This window comes from Pinus tabuliformis, chromosome J (genome assembly GCF_031772625.1).
Source record: "Pinus tabuliformis cultivar Carrire ecotype Pingquan chromosome J, CPIR1, whole genome shotgun sequence".
Lineage (NCBI taxonomy): Eukaryota > Viridiplantae > Streptophyta > Pinopsida > Pinales > Pinaceae > Pinus > Pinus tabuliformis.
In genome coordinates this window covers 46,177,655-46,196,699 of record NC_142295.1, presented here as the reverse complement: position 1 = coordinate 46,196,699, position 19,045 = coordinate 46,177,655, and the positions used below count along the sequence as shown (strand labels likewise).

Here is a 19,045-nt window from a genome sequence, read left to right as displayed (position 1 = left end):
GGAAAAAAATCAAGCCGAGTCATCATACCTCTTGGGTGCTCTTCTTTCTCCTGTAGAGCTCCTAAGAGTGATTGGTTATTGAATTTCTACAATTTCCTTTATATCTTCTTCACTGTTTTCTTCATAAGCTTCTTCTTCCTTTCGAATTTTCGAAAAAGGTTGAGTCTCCATATGAATTTGTTGATTTTGTGATACTTGTTCTTGTTCGACTTTTTCAACATCGAATTTTAGAAGAGAAGATTCATCAAATGTTATGTCTTCACTAATGATGATATTATGCATAGAAGGATCCCACAACCTATATCCTTTCACATCATCGTCATACCCAACAAGGACATAACTTTTTGATTTTTGGTCTAACATAGAACATTGATTCTTTGGAATAAGAGAATAAGCATTACAACAAAAAAATATTAAATATGAATAATCTCAAGATTGACCCGACCAAATGTTTTCAGGAATTTTACAATTAGTAGCAACTAAAGGTGCTACATTTACCAAATAACAAGTAATGGATACTGCTTCTACCCACAACTCCTTTTGTAAATTAGCATTATTGATCATGCTTTAGGCTCTTTCCATAAAAATCATGTTCATAGGTTCAACAATGCCATTTTTGTTAAGGAGTATAGTGTAATTTTGTGTCTAACAATCCCTTCATCCTTGCAACATTGTTCAAATTCTAAGGAAGTAAATTCACCACCATTGTGAGTTCTTAAATATTTAATTGTATTGCATGTTTTGTTTTCCAACATAACTTGAAATTGTTTAAAATCGTTAAATACATCAACATTTAATTTAAACATATAAACCCAAACTTTCTCGAAGTATTCAATAATAAATGTTACAAAATAAGGTTCATCTCCATAAGACACCATAGGAGATGGTCCACAGAGATTAGAATGAACATAAGCCAAAACTTCTTTACTATTATGACTAGCAACTTTAAATTTTTGTCTACATTGTTTTACATATACACTATGTTTGCAAAAATCCAAACTCATTTATTTTATATTAGGTAGTAGCTTATGATTCATCAATACCTAAAGGCACTTCTCATTCACATTACCTAGCCATTGATTCCATAAGCGATTAATTTCTCCTACCTCCTCAGATATAATTGTTGCCTCATTAACCTGAGTACTTCCTTTAAGTCTATAGAGGTTTATGATCTTCTTTGCCTTCATAAAAACTAAAGTGCCCTTGAAAAATCTCAACGCTCCACCTTCAATTGTGAATTGGTAACCCTTTGAATCCAATACTCCTAAAGAAATCAAATTGTTTTTTATTTAAGGTACATGTCTAAAATTGGTCAATGTTCTAATCATACTATCATACATTTTTATTTTGAAATTTCCTACACCAACATTTTAACAAGGTACATTATTACCCATAAGCACAAAACTACCATTCATAGCTTGATATCAAGTGAACTAGTTTCTGTGTGGACTCATGTGATGAGAAGCGCCAAAATCTAACAGCCAGCCTTCAACATGTTGAAAAAAATTGCAAATAGACAAAAATTCGTTTATCATACCCGATTCAATAGAAAAAACCTTGTATATCATACTTGACTCGACTTGAATTGCTTCCATATTTGGGTTTTCACAAGACTCTTGTCTTTTCCAGGGGCCCTTCTTGAGATGCCCTGTTTTTTTGAAGAACCAACATTTGGATTTACACTTATTTCCTCTTGACTTTGATCTATAAGAGCTTTTTTATTTTTCTCCTTTCTCCCTGGACTAACCTCTATCTACCATAACTTCTGGCATGGAAGTTTCAATTCTAGGCTTCATGTGCACTTCTTCAGATACTAGAGCTCTTACAACTGCATCAAATTCTAGATATTTATTTATGCTCAAAATGATAAAAGAAAAAAAATGGTCTCAATACTCTGCAAGGAGCATAACAATGTTATGGTTTTATCTTCTTCTTCAAATTTGACCTGCATATCGGTCAACTAGAAAATGAGGGTATTAAATACATTTAGGTGGTATGCAATCCTAGTTAAAAACAATGCAAAGTATTATTTTATTCAAAGTTAAAACAATGCATAAGTATATTTTATTCATAACGGTTCCTTGTACATAGTAGTCACTTCTCAAAAGAAAAAAATTAACAAACTCATACTCAGCAGTATCTTCATGCCAACTCTCATCATTTCCTTGCTCAAAAGTTGGGTGTTCTCAACACACTAGCTACTCGTGTGCTGAGAATCTCTGATGAAAATAACCTTGATAAAGAGAAAGCCCATCTCCTTAATGCTTTTGTTAAAAATGGATAAAGTAGGCACCAAGGTATGAAAGCTTTCCTTAAAACTAGTAGAGGTTCCAAGGTTAAGAAAGACCCTAAAGATCGATTCTCAGGCGTTCATCTCCCTTTCATCCAAGGGACCACTGACACGATTGTGAAATTCCTTAGGAAGCATAATGTTCCCTCAAGCTTTAGACCCCTTAACACCATTCGTAGTTCCCTAAGATTTGTAAAAGACCCTATTGAGCCCAAGGACAGGAAAGGTGTTTATGTTATTCGTTGTTCCTGTGGGACCCCCTATGTTGGTGAAATTGGGCGCTCTATTAATCATAGGATTCATGAGCACGCCGCCGACATCAAACATGGAAGGACTCGGTCTTCAGCCCTGCCAAAACACGCAGAGAAGAATAAGCATCATATATGTATTGAGGAGGCCCAGGTTATTGCTAAGATTGCTCCTTTTCATCACGAGAAGTTTATGGAGGCCATTGAAATTGAAAGAAGGTCGAGAAATCCCAACAGGGATGACGGCTAGAAGATTAGCAGTTGTTGGATCCCTGCCCTTTCCTACCACATGACCCCCTTTCCCCTCTCCCCCCTGTTTCGTTCCTTTATTTATTTATTTATTTAATATTATTCATATTTTATTCATATTAGTTCTCTTATATTTCATTTTTAAATTAAAAATAAGGTTTTAATAAAGCTTCCCCTTTTCATTTATTTATTAGGTTAAATTTCTTAGTTTAAGCTCTAAAAAAATTTAGGGTTTACCTAGTTTTTATTAGTCATAATTAAAAAATATATATATAAAACATACACATATAAAATCAAATTATCTAATTAGTTGATTAATTAATAAACATTTAGGTTTAATCCCCATTTATCCCATGATACCTTTAGTAAATTAAACAAATAAATTTAATAATCAAAATAAACTAATTAATTATAAAGCCTTTAATAAATGAAATAAATAAATTTAACAATCAAAATAAAGTAATTAATTATAAACAATTTATCCCATAATAATGGATATAATTAACACTTATTTATTACATATTTAGTTACATATATAATGAAATAAATATTCTAAGTAAACAAGCTAACTACTTAATTATCTTTTTATGAATTCCTATAATAACACAAATCTTTATATAGTTGATTTAGTTTTAAAATAATAAAGAGAATAATAAATTATTTAGGTTTCAAGTTCCGAGTTTAAATTCATTAAAACAATTTAATAAAATATAAGTATATTTATTTAGTTAAAAATAAAAATAATAATAATAAATAGATTTAACAAACAAACAAATTAATTATTAATTAACTATTTAATATCTTTTTTCTATTTTGGTCCAGTGAAATGTAGTTGTTGCTCATCCGTCTCTTTGTTTAACTTGTTGCCATGCTCTGGTTCTTTATCTTGTGCTGACAATGAATCACGCTTGGTGGTTTGAAATGACAAATAAATTTTGATGTGATTATTGCCAAAAACCTTCTCAATAAACTTGATATAAATCACAAAAGCCTAAATTCAATAAAAACACAAGATTTAGAAAAAATAATTAATATATGGTTCTAATCAACCCATTATTTTCAAATATAGTTGTTAACGCTCGTCTGGAAAGGACCATCAATATCTCTTCATGTTTCTTGAAAAAATTATGTTAATAAAAGCCACGTATAGTTGTTAAGGCTCGTCTCGAATCAGTATCTCTTCATGATGTTTCTTGAAAACAATCTGTTAATAAAAGCCACAGAACAATAAATTAAGTTGAACTAAAACCAATATATTTCACTAAACTATGGTTTCAACAAGCAGATAATTTATAATTCCAAAAAGGGAGATTAAAGAAATCACTGGCAGTTAAACTAGTTGAAACTGAACTTAATTTATCGTTTTAAAATTTAATTTGTAAGAGGGAATGAATATACTTTGGTTGACCGTTGAACTTGAACCGTGTAAAAGTGTACGGACAGCGATAAATAAACAAATTGAGTGAATAAATGCTGAGTTGGCAGTTTCGGAGGAAATTGTGGACTCCGCGCCAATTATAAACGAATCGACTGTGTGTCGCCCACAAATCTATTCATAACCAATTACAAGTGCTGGTGGTCGCAATAAATATCTGTAAACATCGAGGATATCAAATTCCTTTGGTGTTCTACAACCCGAGTGCACGCACTCGCTGGACGAGAATTTCTGATTTCTTCATTCATATTTTGGAGGTCAAGAAAGAATTTCAGATTTCTGGCCGTGGCACGTTGGATGGAAATTGTTAGTCGCCCACAAATCTATTCATAACCAATTACCAGTGCTGGCGGTCGCAATAAATCTCTGTAAACATTGAGGATATCAAGTTGCTTTGGTGTTCTGCGACCCGTGTGCACGCACTCGTTGGATGAGATTTTCAGATTTCTTCATTCATATTTTGGAGGTCAAGATTCCTTCGCTCAACTTCAGTTCATTTACAGTGGTATGTAAATGGTTCTTTAATATATTATATTTTGGGTACTTGTGTTTTTTTTTTTTTCTTCGAATGGGATTTCAAAAAGATGGTATAGAATTTTTTTTAGATTCTTTTTATTTGAATTTAGGTAAGAGTTTTTGATATGTTTTACAAATTTGAAGTGGGTTTTGAAATTTTTTTAAAATGTTGTTGGGTTTATAAAAAGGAAAAAGAAATTCAGAAATTCTTGTAAGTCTATTAGTTTAAAGATAATCTATAGGTTTATAGTGTTTTTTAGTTTAATATGGTAGTATGGTAGAGATGGAATATTTTGTTAAATATTTATATTAGGTTAAAAGAAAACAAATTATTTTCTCTAGCTTATTATAGTACATGTTGTAATATCTAGTTTAACATTTTGATTTGGTCAAAATAAAATTATATTTATAAGTAATAATTAAATCTTGATACATTAACTCTAAATCTACCCAAGCCTACATGGATCAAATCTTTTAAAACACAGAGAAAAAAAGATTTGATCCATCTCACTCTTGTGATAAATACATGATAAATACATAATTAAGATGAAATCTAAACTAGTAATTTAATATTTACCATTATTTTTGGTAAAATTACATAGAACCTAGACTAATAATTTAATATTTACCGTCATTTTTAGCAAAATTAACCTAGAATTTAAAATAATCAACTGTGATGTGCATAAAAATTAACCTGAGATTTAAAGTAATCAACTGTGATCTGCATAATGTGTAATTTGAGGGAAATTTTGGACCAAAATTAGGAACTCAAATCTATTGCTAACCAATTAAGACTTTTAAAACTTTGCATGCCAACCCAAAAGACGATGTGAGATACACACAATATATCATAAATACCCAACGGCGTCCAGAAAATATTAACTTTGCGGCTCTCCTTCGTTCCATTTTATCGCCCTGTTTCAGTTCACGTTGCATTTTGTCACAAACTCTTACTTCCCCACGACCGTCTCGTTGAATTTCTCCACGCTTTCCAGCGTCGACACCGGTAGGCGCTGTTCGGAGCCAAGAGGAACGAGTATTCTTTACGAATGCTGGCCATCGCAATAAATCTCTGTAAACATCGAGGATTTAAATTCCTTCGGTGTTAAGCGACCCATGTGCACGCACTCGCTGCACGAGAATTTCAGATTTATTCATTCATATTTTGGAGGTGAAGAAATTCAGATTTATTCACTGAAATTCAGTTCATTTACAGTGATATGTAAATGGTTCTTTAATGTATTAGATTCATGAGCTTCTGTTTTGCTAGGTTTCTTTTTCTTCTTTTTATGTTTTTGGTAGGAAGAGGAGGATTGAAATATATTGGAAGTCGATTCTTTAATGTATTAGATTCATGAGCATTTTTTCCTTATCTTTCGTTTTGTTTTCTGAGGGTTTTTTTCCTATGTTTTTCTGGGGTGGAATTCTGGGGTGGAAAGAGGAGGATTGAAATATATGGGAAGTGGATGAAGACATAGGGTTGAGGAATAGAATTTGAAAAGATGGAATGGAAAAAAATTTAGATTTTTTTTATTTGAATTTTTAATTAGGGTTTTTGATATATTTCACTTATGTGAAATGGGTTTTGAAAAATCTTTAAATTTTTTTAGTTAAGTATGGTAAAAATATCGTAATATTTTGTTAAATATTTAGATTACGTCAAAATAAAATTATATTTATCATTATAATTATAATTATAATTAATAATTAAATCTAGATATTTCTCAAGGGTTTAGAGCGATCAAATCTTTTAAAATGCAAACATATTTTAGAGTAAAAAGAGATTTGATCCGTCTTAACACCTCATAGATTCGGAATTAAAATGACATCTAGACTAATAATTTAATATTTATATGATGTCATTTTTAGATTTTGTTACTATGTGAGTGGATTGGGGATATTGTTTCACCCATCTTGAGGGACCAATGAAGCTAAGTGATTAAAAAAGAGTGAGCATGTAAAGTTTTAAAGGTGCTAAGGTTGAGAGATTTTAGGAATGCCAGGGCAAAAAAAATATATTAGAATATAACAAATTAGTTAAGAAATAATTATAATAATGTAATTAATAAATAAACCATTCAAAATTAAGTACTATAATGGATTTTAATTCAATAATTATTAATTATTATTAATGATATGAAAATAAATTAAACTTCTATAATAAAGGAAAAATATATATCGGCCAAAAATGAAATATATAAATATCAAGTAATTTATTGATTAGAAATATAATCAAGGAAAGAAATAAAAAAATTAAGGATGATTACTTTAGAGAAAAGATTAATATTATTATTACTATTGATTTAAATAAGAATTAAATAAACCAATGATTTAAAAATAAAAATCTATTAAACAAATTAATTAAAGCAAAGAGAAAAAAAGACTGGGGCAAAATGAATGGGAAGCAATAAATATTAGGAGGTATGGGGAGGAAAATTAAATAAAGAAGATGATCAAACGAAATAATTAAGATTATTATTAGAATTATTAACAATAGGGAGGAATAAATAAGAGGTAAGGAAGGAAACCTCAAAAATTAATGTTCAAATTTATGAAATAGAAGTTTCCAAGATTGGCTTAATTTTTGTAGTCATCTTCACAATTAAAGTTATTTTGAGGTTTTTCGATTTCAAGGGCTTCGCTAATACTCTCCGAATGGAATAGGAGGAGGGGCGAAGATTTTCACTTGGTCAAAGCATATGAGATGTTTAGATTTGAAGGAATGTATTTGCCATGTGTTCTTTTAGACAAGTTTTAAGGGATCTGCTAATTTGGTTTATATCAGAATGACCAAGGAGCATGGAATTTTATAAACTCCAGGGTCTGTCATTGGATCCAATTGATCTTTAGGAGATTTAAATAAATGTTTTAGAGTCTTGGAAGACTTGAATAAAGTTTTATTGTTTTTCTTGGCTAAAAATTTAGAGATGTGATCAGTGGTTCCTTTTATATATGGAAGTGAGATCATGGCTCTCGGGGCGGGTTTGGAGGTTTTTTGGAGGAAGGATGCCAACCTGCATGCAAAGCTTTATTGATTTGGGTGGAGGAATAACTATTGTTTTTTAAGGGCTTTTTTAAGATGATATTTCTTTTGGGAGGGGAATTGGGGATTAGAGATGTGAATAGTTATCGAAAAGAGGGTTTTTAAGACATCAAATTTATGGGTTGGATGGTGATGGTAGTGGGCATGGAGGTACTGGTTTGTATGGGTCTTTTGCGGTACACTTGATGAGAAAGTGAACCATCATGATCACGAGAGACCAAGACATCCATAAATGGTAAAGATGAGTTTTCTTCTAATTCCATGGTAAATTGGATATGGGGGGATAAGTTGTTGAGGTCATTCAAAAAATCATGGAGGGAAAGAATCCCATGAGACCAGATAATAAAGGTATTGTCTACGAAACGTTTCACACTTTGGCTTATGTTGCCATGAATTGATAGCTTTAACTTCGAAATGTTCCATCAAGATGTTAGCAACAACAAGAGACAAAGAAGACTCCATTGTGGTGCCTTCACTTTGTTTGTAACATGTTCCACAGAAGGAAAAGAATGTGGAGTTGAGGCAATTTTTTATGAGGTTAAGGGTTTCAGGATCAACAAGGTTGCCGATTAGATTACGAGTTTTTGGAACATGGATTTTTGTAAACAGGGGACCACGTCAAAGATGACCATGACGTTATTGGAATCAAGGCAAAAATGAGTAGTCTCTTGAATGAGATGGGTTGATTCTTTAATAAATGAAGGGGATTAGGCAACAAAGGGTTGAATTTTATCAAGAAGAAATCTAGAGAGAGCATGAGTAGGTGCTCTAGTGGCACTGACAATTGGATCGAAGGGGGATTCTATTTTGATGAATTTTTGGTTATCCATAGATCCTAGGAGTGATAGGGAGGGATGGGATGAGATGCTTTAATTTTTTTTTAGGTGGGGGCGGGGGAGGGGGGAGAAGCAACTGTGATAACTTTGGTGATTGCAGAAGTAATAGATTTGATAGGATTTCTGGAAAGCAGCCTATAAGAGGATGAGGATAAAATTTCAAAGAGCTTAGAATCATAATCAGTTGAATTCATGACAATGGTTGAGTTGCCTTTATCTGCTTTAAGGACAAGGATGTCCATGCTATTGTTAAGATCCTGAATGGCCCGAAGTTCTTCAATGGAAAGGTTAGGGTTCGAGGGTTTAGTATGCCTCAGAATCCTATCACACTCTTGACAATTTTCCTCTGCTTCTTGAGAGGGAAGGTAATGAGTGATGTGTTTAATAACACAAAAGATGTATTCAAAGGGAATATGCTTAGGAGCCAAGGCGAAATTGAAACCTTTTTCCAAAAGCTTCAAGGTAGGGGAGGAATGGCTAGCGGAAGAAAGATTAATAATTTTGGCATGAACATTGAAGGATAATGAGGGGGGAAATGTGGAGGGGGAAGGGGAGGAGGAAGAGGAAGGAAGAAACTCTAATAGGGATGCCCTCATTTGATCTTCTTCTACATGCTAGTTTGACTATGAAAAAAGTAGATGTGTCAAATAGATGGATGTGATTCACAAACTAGAAGATTAATAGATAATTTTATTCCACTTATTTATTATATAATGCAATGTTTTTATTGCTTTCTATTTTTATTAAAATTTTCAAAAAAGAACAAAATTCTAATTGATATGTAAATTTGATATAAAAGTAAACAATCATTTGTATTTGAAATTTAATTAATCAAAATATTATAAGTTGATGAGAATTAGTCCTTAACCGAGCAATAAGAATTTTGGCTCTCCAAGAGATATTGGTCCCTATGTACTCTTTTTGTTGATGACTATGAGTGGGATTAAACTCTTCAATATAATACTTTCTCTTTTTCCCTAGCTCCTTATCCCACCTATGCTGGTGGAACTTATCCATAACAAAAGTTTTTATCTCTTTATTGTTTGTGGGACACATGTTCAAGCAAATGCCCCATTTACTAAACCATTTGATATTTTTAAGCATCCAAGTCTTCTTTCTTTTGTACAATATGCCATTAAAGACAACTTTAGGCCATCTATCCTCTTCCATTTACTCTCTTTTTTAATACCTTATGACTCACACCATAGCAATCGCTGCAACAGGAGCAACCGTTACAACAATATTTATCAAAACATTATAACTTATCATATTACTAATAGTGATTTACCCCTGGGTCGGGAAGAAAAAAACCCCAATTTACTGAATCTCCCATTTTCATTAACCAACAAAATAATTATTTATTAGTTTATTATCCATCTATTTTTAAAATTATTTAATTTTTAATAAAATTAAAAAAGTACTCCCTATCTTAATTACACCAAAGGTGTCCTTTTGAATCAGTTAGATGCCTAAAATGGTCTACTTTTGTTTGCTACCGTACAGTTGTTACTCCTAATTGGTTTTCCACCGTTAACTTGTCTACTGCGAGTCAACCCTTTTGCCTGTTGAGTGACATGTGTTACAGCGAACTTGCCGGAATCCTTGGCGTCCAATAAGTCGATTTCTGGTACACCGAATTTGTTGGAATCCTTGGCGTCCAATAAGTTGGTTTCTGTAATGTCTTTGAAACAATCGACATTGGTCCGTAAGGGTTGCGGCAGTAAGGGAGTTACGAGTTCAAGAGCATCAATTTGCTGCCTCTCTATATGACTGTTTGAAATAACATCCCCTGCACAATGTGAATCTCTGTTTGGTTTCTTTTCAGTCTCCTACACAACTTCTAATCTGTAATGGCTATTGTCATCAGTACCATTCTCAAACACTCTTTCTTTACAGCCACAACACCTGGAATGTTGATGAGCTTTATGTTGTTTCAGACTTGACTCCTTTCCAATTTCCTCCCCTGGTTTTTGCAAGAAAAACTCAAAATTCTCCTTTCAGACTTCACCATTAGTATAAACTTCCTTTTTCCAAATAGGAACTGATGCTTTGATTTCATCTATAACATACTCACAGGGTTCAAGAGAATCTCTCCTGTGGACATAGGACACTGCAACAAAAGGACTTTCTTCTCCAAGAGGTACAACGGCCAGGCGATGCGCCAATGCAAGTCTCATTAATTTCCTTCGGTTTCTAGCTCTAGAGCATATGGCTTTAATTTGTTTTAGTACAATCGCTTTGTAATCACTGGTCATCACTTGTTACACCGATCTTGTTGGAATCCTTGGCGGCTAATAAGTCGGTTTCTGCAATGTGTTTGAAACATTGGACATACTTGAGTTACGGGTACATTTGTGAGGTAGATGCAGAAATTGAATAGGAAGACAATCAAACAAACTGTTGTGACCAGTTCGAGGTGGTTGTTTCAGGCGGTGGAGCTTTGGGTTGCGGATCGGGTGGTGGAGAACTCACTTGGCAGAAACATCCACCCCAACTTTGATCTGCTCCTCTGCCATCAGCTTCAATTTGTGGGCGAGGTGCAGTTGCCCGTGCACCACTGCCTGATGGCGCTCTTGAGCACGAGGACCATGACCAACCACATGCAGGCCCTTGCCCAGTGCGAGCACACGATTTTGAAGCTCATCGGCCAGGACAAACAAGATTAATATGAAGATTCTAATTGTTTAATTTCAATAAGAGCAAGGTTGATTAAAATTTATTTATAATATATGTACGATCTCTACCACATATTCAAAATCTAAAATAAAAACATTTTGCTTTACGGGTGTCTCCCTTTAAATAAAACATAACCAAACAAAGAGAAATGTCACTAATGTTCAACGGGTGTTTCTCTTTAAATAAAACATAACAAAACAAAGAGAGTGAAGCCTTGCGGGAACTATCCATCTATCTATCCGAACCTCAATCTAAATCCAACCCCAAAGTTTGGCAAGGAGACCCAATTGAACAATGAATTTTTGAAAAGCTTGCAAAGCTACAATCCCATACCAACAACATTTTCTAAAGCTATCGTTCATGGTTTTGCTACGCGATCCAATTCGGCTTTGAAGAAATGTGTGATATTTTCTTGACCATAGTTTCAAATTATTCAAGTTGGAAAATTGTTTTTATAATTTGGTTATTATGTTTTTTCGTGAGCTGTTAAAATATCATAAATACATTTTGGATTTTAGATGAGTTTTTAATCAATTAAAAGTAAAACTTTAAAAAGTCTTTTTCCCTATATGTAAGAATGGTTAAGTGCACTTGCTTAGCATGCCCTTGACCTAGCGTCCAATTTAAATTTCTAGTCTCATTGTTTATATAACAATGTATATCAAAATTATATAAATTATTATTAATTAATAAGTGGGTTGGATTGATATAGACTTGTCATGCATTCAAGTTAAATTTATAATCTGGTCATTTACATAATAATTCATATCAAAATTAGTATTAACTAAATTTATAAAACCATTATCAATTAAACTATTATTATTTCATAGTTAATATAGTAATTCATGTCAAAACTATTATCAATTAGATTGACAAAGCCATTACCAATCAAACTAGTTATTAGCAAATTACACAATAATTCATATCAAAATTATTATTAATTAAATTTCTAAAACCATTATCAATTAAACTTACTATTATCATTTTATAATTAGTATAATAATCCATAACATAATTATTATCATCTAAACTTCCAAAACCATTACCAATTAAATTCACTATTACCCATTAAATTGGTTGAAAAACTCAAAAACTAATTTAAATAAAAATGTTATTGTCATAAAACCAATATTATTATTATTATTTAAAAATATAACAATAAAATCATATCATATATTTTAATTTATTTTATTATTTAAATTCTATATTATCAAATTGGTATATGAGATCCCCTTGTTTGTTTTGATTACTAAGACATACATACTCTACCCCTTCTGGTTTTGAACATGTAAACTCTTAGGAGAAAACACATTTTGAACATGTAACCTCTTAGAAAAAAACACATGCTATTACACATTTTGAACATGTAAACTCTTAGAAAAAAGCACATGCTATTAACCATTTGACCCATTTATAATTTAATATTTTATTTATAAATTTATAAAACTAAATTATTATTTAAAAAATGATACCATTCATATTTTTGAACCTATGTAGCACACATGCTACCATTCAAAAGCAAATTTGTTTTTTTCATAGAGTTAACAAATATTTAACCAGACTAGGTTTACAAATATTTCATAAAATTTTAAATATTGAAAACTTTGACTTTAAAAATTTTAAAGTTATATTAATATATTAAATTAAGAATTGAAATTTATATTAGTTTTCATATATTAAAATAGTTATGGCATTTATTACTCAGTAAAAAAAATTATATTGACAAATTTTAAATTAAATTATTATCCTTAAAGAATTTGTTTAATATTAAATTAAAATTTGATATCTATTTTTTTTGTTGGCATGCTCCATCACCGTCATGTATTTTGAGGGCCAAAATTAGGAACCCACCTTACTGTAACATTTCTTCAATAAGATTGTAAGAATGGCAGCAGTTGAAGCTGAATGTGAACAGAATGCTGCGATAGAATAATAATTCTGATTTCTTGGCATGTATTGGCATATAATAGGTAGCTAAGACTCTTTATCATGTTGTAGTTGACGAAGCCGTTTTCAGATGGTATGAGCAGGTGGTTTAGTTTTTATTTACAGGCTATTTGTTTGTGTGCGCAGATTGTATTGTTTCCCGGCAATTAATTGGAGTCCATCTGTGGAGACTCCTCTTTGCCCTAGACATTCCTTGCATCCGATCTGGTTGAGCAGCCCCAGATCTTTTGCTATCGTTTCCCAGCAATTAATTGGAGTCAATCAGTCTAAACTCCTCTTTGCCATAACAATTCCTTGCATCTCGTCTGGTAGAGTAGCCCCAGATCTTTTGGTTTAACTCTTTTTGCAAAGTCCATAGTTCAAATGGATTCATTACCAAGGAAGCGGAACAGAGGAGCAGCAGTAAACCGTGCCAATTTAGAAAACACACCTCGGCTACGCAATGATGGCGAGTCTTCCACATCATTAGCCTCGCACCTTTCTTTCCAACAGCAGAGGAAGCGTACAAAGGGCTTAGATTTGCATCCTACAGCAGCTTCCGTTGCTCCTCCTCCTCCTCCAAGAAGGGGTTGTTTCCCTAATTCACCAGAAAGAGGATTGAAGAGAAAGGTTGGATGTATTCTTGCTTCTACCCGGACTGGTAGGAAGCGAAAGATTGAAAAAGATTATGATTTCGGCCTCGAATTAGGACGAGGCAAATTTGGTCTGGTGAGAATATGCAAGAGCAAAGCTACTGGGGAAGAGCTCGCCTGTAAGACTCTCCCAAAAAAGACTGAAGAAAATGTGTACAAGGAGATTGAGATTATGCAGCATCTGTCAGGCCATCCTAATGTCGTCACACTCCGAGCTGTGTATGAAGATGCAGAATCTTTGCATCTTATGATGGAGTTATGCACCGGTGGACGCCTCACTGACGAGATGTCTCGGACTGGATGCTACTCTGAGCATCAGGCAGCAAACTTGATCAAGGAATTAATAATGGTCATTAAATACTGTCATGAGTTGGGTGTTGTCCATCGGGATATTAAACCTGAGAATGTTCTCAGAACCAGTTCTGGACAACTGAAGCTAGCTGATTTTGGCTTGTCCACGCGGTTTGCAAAAGGTATTTGTCTGTCCTTTGGTTCTGCTCACTAAACATGTACACAAGAACATATCATCACTATTAAATAATTCACCAGTTTTCTTTATGTATTTGACTGAGAGTACATTTTCACATTCAAACAGGTCAAAATTTATCTGGAGTGGTAGGGACTCCTTCATATGTTGCCCCTGAAGTTTTGGCAGGGACGACTTATTCAGAAAAGGTTGATGTTTGGGGGGCTGGTGTCCTCCTACATGCCCTTTTGATAGGCATATTACCATTTCAAGGAGGATCTATTGAAGCCATATTTGAGGCAATAAAACTAGTACAGTTAGATTTTCATTCTCAAGTGTGGCAGCCCATATCAGGGCTAGCAAGGGATTTGCTATCAAGGATGCTTTCAAGGGATGTGGAAAAGAGACTTTCTCCGCAGGAAGTGCTGAGTGAGTAAAATTGTTGCATTGCTGAGAATTAAATATTTTGTATTATCTGTTACCTTTATTTTCTCTTAAAATGTAATTATGAATCTATTGATCATATTTTCATATCTGTGGCTGCAGGCCACCCTTGGATCAAGTTTTACACGGAGTCTAATGTAAAGATTCCAGCCAGCATTCCTTACACGGAGTCTAATGTAAAGATTCCAGGCAGCATTCCAAAAGGGAAAAACTCTTTGCTTGCTGTGAAGGATCAATGCTTAGAAGAAACCCCACTTCCATTGTCTTCACATAAAAGGGCGAAAAGAGGGCAGTTTGCAAATTCAATTCCAACAGAGTATGGAGAAGATGAATTTTTCGTCGGGCCTTTGCAGGGTTTCTCACGTCTAAGACAGCCGGAGATTGATAGCCAAGCAGCTATTGTAGATGCTCTTGCAGCTGCTATTTCACAGATGAGATTATCTGAGCCAAAAAGGAGCAGACCGTGTGTTCCTGCAGGACCTGTTCCACTGCAGTGGTCGTCTCACTTTAAACACAGTTTGTGTAGAGCATTTTGAAAGCATGCCATTGATGACTGTCGCTCACTTACAGTAAGTAAAATTGTTGAATTGCTGGGCATTAAACATTCTGCATATATGTGCTATCGTTATTTTCTCTTAAATGCAATTATAAATATACGACTCGTTCTGACAATATTTTCCTCTACTGCTACAGGCCACCCTTGGATCAAGTTTTACACAGAATCTAATGTATAGATTCCGGCGAGCTTGTCAAAAAGGAAAAAGCTTATCCTTGTTGTTAAGGGTGAATGGTTAGACTAATCTTCATTTCCATTACCTCCATTTAAAAGGGAGAGATCATACAGAACAGAGCAAACAGAACATGAATTTTTCTTCTGGCCTTTGCAGCAGGGAAATATGCATCTGCCATTTTAGTTATAGAATTATTTGAGCCTAAAAGGAGTAGACCTTGTGTTTCTGCATGCCCTGTTCCAATCCAGTGCTCGTGTAACTTAAGGAGCAGCTTGTGTACAGCATTTTGAAAGTATGCCATTGCTGACTGTTACTGACAGATAGTGATCATTATTTATTGATTGCGCGGCTGAAGATGTTTATAATGGAGGTGTGACTAATATCATGTGTTGATTGATCCATTCACTGACTAACAGAAGTGAAAACTAAAAAATATCTTAACATGAATGACTCCATTGCTTGTGCCAGCTTAAGGAGTGCCCTGCTATTGAGCCCACTGAACATTGATAAATACTGATATCAATATATGTACAGGAATTGAATAGTTTGTTTCGTCACTTATACATAAGTCTCACTTAAATGAAGTGAGAAAGCAGCTAGAAAAATGCAAGATATCAGAATTGCATTTTTGTATATTATCATTGATACATATCGTTTCCCAATAGATTTGGGAAAATTCAAAATATTTATATTGCATTTAGTCATTTAGTCTTTTACCTGACGGAGCTTTTGTATCTTCTTTAACAATTCATTATGTTTATTGTTGCTATAATTCATTGTTGCTGTAATTCATCATAGATTTATTCTTTTGTCGCTGTAATTCATTATAGATTTATTCTTTTGTGTGTTCAAGACATTATTTGAGTTAGATATTGTTACTCCATGGATTTTCCATGTTGGAGCTTATGAGGATTTTAGCAGGGAGGAAAATGAATTGGTTAGAATGATATAATGCAATTTAATTTTTAATTGGACATTTTAGAATGCCATTGATATATTTCTTCTAAGATTTGGCATTTATAGATTGTATAGTATTGGTAAATGTTAGCAAACAATTTAATACCAATGTTTATTAAAGACTCAGTGAACAGATAACTTCCATAAGTTAGTCTTTGATGGTTTTTCAACCTTATATGCAATTTCTGATGAGGTAGCTTGCTGGACTTTATACCTGGTTTAAGTATATGTGAAGTTTGTTGAGAAAGGAACAACAAAAAATCCCTTAGGATATGCATCAAATATCTTTAAGGAATCTTCCATTAAATCTCAGAAATTCTTAGCTTGGACCAATTGGTCATGTATCATAGTTAAATGGAATTGTCTGAACTTACCATTTTTCTGTTACTATTAACTTAAGCTTTAATTTTATTTGAATGCAGCTCAACCTTCCCATTTTTCATTTCTTGGATTGGTTGATGGTATAAGTTCTCTTATAAAATTGCTATAGAAGTCAATGGGATTTCCTCCCATGAAGACACTTACTTTCATAATTTGTATTGTGTCCTTACTTGCTATGGCTAGACAATGTTGTTCATTTAAAGTGCTAAATGAACATAGAGTGGGCTATTAATCTTGATACACTTGCCCATTGCCAAATGATGAATTTAGATAGAACATTGCATAATGTCAAATGATGGATTCAATTTAGTAATTTACTTTTACATTTACAAGTTTACATTGATGATTTCAGAAATGTCAATTTTACATTGTTGGGATTTTATTCTTTATTTTATATATAAATTTTTTAATAATTTTATATTTTTTATGACTTTGATGTCCCCTTGTTTCCCGAAATTTCCTTAAATTTTGAGGTTGCTTATATATGCCCCCCTCGTATTTATCCCCGCTCCCGCATTTCCCCGTCCCAAAAACTCAATGGAACATTGGTAAAAAAAGATGGAATATTGTTATAATAGACAACAAGTCCATTCCTATGGTATCCAAAGTTGATGAAGTTGAATGGCAGAGGAAGTTGCCCGGATTGTCTCAACAAGGCTTGTTTTAGTGTGTAGAAAGTAATAATGAATTCAACCTTCCATTTTCTAAAAACATACATGAAATGTGCCTTCTCTTCGCTATACAAATAAAGAAATAAATGAACATTTGATATGGAAGGAACATGATAACCTTCTCTTGCAGGGTACCTACCCACTTTATGAAAGGGAATTTCCTTTGCTTGCCATGTTGGAATGCCAATCCATGTGGGTGCCCCTTTCCAACATATTATGTAATTGTATTATGGATTTGTGTACATATGTTCTTCGTATGGGCCTGTATGTTTCCTATAGTTAGGCTATCCACTTGGGGTGATGTTATTGAATTGAGCAGAATGCTCTACCATGCTGAAGAGGCTTCCAATGCATGTCCCCATTACTTGTTAGTTTTTGTAGTGGACAAGATAAGATAATACAAATTTCTTGAAGAGTTTTGGTGGCTAGCAAACATTCTATAGGGTTTCAAAACCCTTCAATCATTGTGGTGTTGTGACCCTTGTGCAAGCATTCATTGAATGTGATTCAGATTTCGTAATGTAATTTCCAAAAAGCATAAAAAATATTGGGTAGATGGTCCAAGAGCTGCAAGAATGAATTGTCAAGGTCTTTTTTCAAAGGTTTTAGATAACTGTAATTTCCACTTGACTATATGTAACGAACTCTATAATTTTCCATTCCATTGAGCTTTGGTCATCCATGGATTTTAATATAACTTATTTCTATACTGGTTGCCTTGCTCTCTATATTGTAAAGAAGTTTGGATATATTTCCATATGAGATTCAAAGTTTTCAGGCTCCCTTAGAGTCCAAATGAGAAGTTCAGTCTGAACTCTTATAATCTAATGAAAGCAAACTTTTGTGTACCCGCCTTTTATTTAACTTATGACAAATTGAGTTGAACTGTAGATGCCTTACAAATATGACACTCTCTCTGATTTCCTAACCTTCTTAACTTCTTCAAGGATGAAAATTGTTGTCTAAATTTACAACCCAAATATTTGTTAACATTTTCTAGTGAACCCTAATATGAGATGACTTTGAAACTTCCATGATGCATGCATTTGTACATGTATATAAATGTTGATAAGCATAAAAACACATACCCCACGATACATCTGACATTGCCTAGATTAAAATATATCATAAAAATTAACTAAATTATAGCTTTATTATTATTATTATTATTATCATTATTATAAAATGAATTAATATATGATTTAAACAACATTCTTAATCATGGATATCCACTCCCACTTTACCATGTTTTTCTTTTGTCAGTAAAATTTCTTTGATTATATTATCATAAAAACATATATTACAAAATGGGTCTCTATGGCCCCCCAAACCTCATTCCGACTAGACCTATTGGCACAAAGGGCCAGAGTATTCAAAAGATTGAACCTTACAAGCATTATTTCCGCCAGGTTTAAGAGCCATACATCACAAAAGAGAGACAAAAAGAGCACAAATATTGACATCAACATATCAAGGAGGGGGGCGGGGAGGGACTACAGGAGGTGCAACATGAAAGCTAACAT

The 19,045-nt window shown here is 33.2% G+C and overlaps 1 pseudogene; it reads left to right on the top strand.

Annotated features, from left to right (window-relative positions):
* The first annotated feature begins 13,603 nt into the window (after positions 1-13,603).
* Positions 13,604-15,318, top strand: LOC149225412 (serine/threonine-protein kinase PEPKR2 pseudogene; annotated as a pseudogene).
* Positions 15,319-19,045: the final 3,727 nt, after the last annotated feature.